The sequence below is a fragment of the Arachis hypogaea genome, chromosome 5 (assembly GCF_003086295.3).
Source record: "Arachis hypogaea cultivar Tifrunner chromosome 5, arahy.Tifrunner.gnm2.J5K5, whole genome shotgun sequence".
Taxonomy (NCBI): Eukaryota; Viridiplantae; Streptophyta; class Magnoliopsida; order Fabales; family Fabaceae; genus Arachis; species Arachis hypogaea.
Genome location: NC_092040.1, coordinates 112,924,520 through 112,927,939, shown reverse-complemented (window position 1 = coordinate 112,927,939; position 3,420 = coordinate 112,924,520). Strand labels below are relative to the sequence as shown.

Genomic DNA, 3,420 nt, shown 5'->3' with positions numbered 1-3,420 from the left:
GCCTCACTTTCACTTCTTTTTCACTCTCTGCGCCTCCACTCCTTTTTCACCCTCTCTAGGTCTCCATATAACACTCCGATTTTTTATTGAATTATTCTCAGAAATTCTATGATGAGAAATTCGTTAAATATATAAACCATCCCATCATAAAATAATACGGCAGATTTAGACTTGATAAGTGAAAAAATTTAATACACCATAAAAAATAAGAACGTGTCCTAAGTTAAAACCGTATCAAACCACTCTTTTCCCTTCTCACGGTTCAACCGAACCATACTCCCTTTTAACTAAACCAAACAAAAGGAAACCCTGATTAAAACTCATTCTCTCTTCTTCTCTCACAACCGAACGGCGCTTCAAAGGGAACCATAGTCATCTCTTCAAGCATTCAATGCTGTGGTGTGGTGTTACAAGAGGAGGAAGCCACGAAGCTTTCTGCACCAGCTCACCTCTTCCCTACCTCCTATAGTATATATGGATGAACCAAGCCTCTCAATTCTCCTGGAAACAACAGAAATGCACGACAAGAAGAGAAGAAAGGAAACAAGAGTGGCGGCCAAGGAGAAGAAGGAGGAAAACCCAGGCAGAATCATGATCATTTTCGTGCATCGCCATCAGGGAAGAAGAGAAGGACAGCCATGGAAGTTGCTACCCGAAGCCAGAGGAGGAGCTCTACCCCTTTTCCTTTTTTATTTCCTTAACGTTCTTCTTGCTGGGTAAGAACCAGTAGCTTCTGTATTCTTCTGTTCTTTCCCAATTCGAAAGTTCCATCCTTATTAAGCTTCAATTTCTTTAATTAATGGCTAAACCAATCAAGCTCAGTCCATCACAAGAGTAAGAATCCTTCTCTTGCTCTATATGAAGCTAGGTCATTTGGCCCTATAAATTAACAAATTTCTTTAATTATGATTGTTAGGGTTTTTGATTTAAGATAAGCAAAGGACAAAATTTAGTTTGTGAAATTCTCAGAGTAAGGTAAGGGTTAGGAACAAAATTAGTTTAGTGCTATGTGCAATGAACTGTTATGATAATTGATGATAATGATTGTGTGTATTCTGAAGTTGTATTTGCTATTAGTATTTGTTGATGATGATTTTGTGTATGGAATGTTGATATGGTTGCTGGAAATCTAGTTGATGAACTATAACTCGAGATATGTTATTATAGATGAGATTCTGAAAAAGTGATGTTGCGACAATATGGTTACATTATACCTATTGTATGAAATTTTGATATATTGAATTAAGAATTCTTGGGCTATGTTAAGAGTTGAGACTAGTATGCATGACTATATATAATCTTGGAATTTATGAGTCACAAGTAGGAAAACAAATTTGTGATTTGAGAAGTAAACATCTATGCTGCAGAATTTCTGTTAACTTTGGGCAGCAACTTGAAATAAAATCTGGAAGCAATTTAGATGTAATTTTTGGTCTAAATTATTTTTCTAATAAACTTCAAGAAGTAAAGATTTCTCCGTAAAAATTTCAAGGAATTTGGCCAAGTGGTTTGAGAGATATGAATTTTTAAAATTTAGTAGTTGCTGCAGAATTTTCTGGTCTTCTGGTTCTGCAGTGTTAATTTCCAACCACTAGAACGTTTGATTTATTTGACATTTGAGTTTCTACCAAAGGATTTTGAAGTTCTGTAAGTCTATTTTGATTGAGTACAAATTTTATATCCGTAGCTATTTCGTAGAGTTAAGTAAGTCGCTTGGAAGCTGGGCTGCTTGCGGGAAATTCAGAACCGATTTATAAAAATAGGGCAACACTTCTAATTGACAATTAATTAATCAAATGAAGTGCTATGAATCTGAAACTTATTTATTCTAAAACTTAGGGGTGTTGAGTTTATCCTCACCAAAATTTAAAAGCAACGGATTAGAATTTGAATTTATTATGGATTTTACAAAAACAGAGCTGCGTGCTGTTTTCTAAATCTTTTTGCTGTTTTCTAAATCCTTTTGAGTGCAGCAGCAGATTTTCAAAATTTGTTATCAAACTCAATTCTAATCTAAATGCAATGAAAATTCAACTTAAATTAAAAGATCATGTCCAAATTTGGCAAAAATATATGTAATTAGTCAAATATAAATGTGAGAGTTTATGGCAGAGAGCAAAGTTAACTTGTGATGCCAATATAATGAGTTATTCTTTCTTTTCCAATTTTCTGTTGTTGAACGTAATTAAATCTGTCTCTTTTCAAATTTTACTGACTGTTTGTGTGTACACTTCTTGTATAGGTTGATAAAGCTATAGAGGAATACAAAAGGATGAAGGGAGGGATACAAAGCGAAGGAAGGCAAGCATGTGTACTCATTTGTTATTTTTGTTTCCACACATGTCGGAATTGTGGATTTGATTAAGCAAACAACATTTGAGAAAATGATATTGTATTATTTAATATCAATTTGTAAACTTTGAGAAAATCATTCAAATAGCTAAGGTTATTTATTGACACTAAATTAAGAAATTAGTTGGAATTAATTTCAATAAAATATGAGAAAACTATTGTAAATAAAGAATTATATAATTACAAAAAATTGTTGTCAAAAGTCACAAAAAGACAATGGTATTAAAATTGTTGTCAAAGGCAGCTACAAAATAACAACGGTATTGAAACCGTTATAAAAAAAAATACCAAAGGCAATGCTTTTAAACTGTTGTCTTTGTGAATAACAAAATTACTAACAGCTTAAAACCGTTGCCTATCCATTTATGGTTTTAAACCGTTATGTCATGCAAGAGAACGGTTCTAAACAGTTGTTTATCCAGTAACGGTTTCAAATCATTCTTTAAAAATTATTGTCAAAACTGTTATCTATGCCAATAACTATGCAAACAATTTTTTGATTGTCATTGCCTTAGATAAAAAATCGTTGCCTCGCATTAGTAACGGCTGCATATACTACAGGTAAAAAATCGTTGTCAAAATGTTACCTCAAGTTTTAAAAACGGTTTTATAATCTGTGACAACGGTTATCAATTATTGCAAAAACTCTTATTTATTGTAATGATACAATCATGCAATTCTAATAGATTCAATTGTACCGAGTTAAAGTAAACACAATTAATGATACATGTGACGGGTGTACATGCATCCTCAACTATCCCATCACCAATATCATCATCATTGTCCTCATTAGTGATGCCATCGTCATCATTAGCATAACATCTCATTGTTCTCGTTAGTGATGTCATCTCGAGTTTTGAAAATTAAATAATAAATTAATTATAATTTATTATTTTATTTAAAAAATATATTTTTTAAAATAATTAAATTAAATTTTATGATATTTTAAATTTAAAATTTATTAAAATTTTTAAATAATTTTTATTATAATAAAACATTTAAAAAAATAAAATAAAATAATAATAATTATTATTATTAGGTGAATACTACCCAACCCCCTCTAAAATA

The 3,420-nt window shown here is 31.4% G+C and overlaps 1 long non-coding RNA gene across 1 annotated transcript; it reads left to right on the top strand.

Moving 5' to 3' along the window:
• The first annotated feature begins 309 nt into the window (after window positions 1-309).
• Window positions 310-2,464, top strand: LOC112802861 (uncharacterized). Its single transcript, XR_011882443.1, has 3 exons — window positions 310-716; window positions 917-975; window positions 2,243-2,464. It is a non-coding gene; the product is annotated as an uncharacterized lncRNA (long non-coding RNA).
• Window positions 2,465-3,420: the final 956 nt, after the last annotated feature.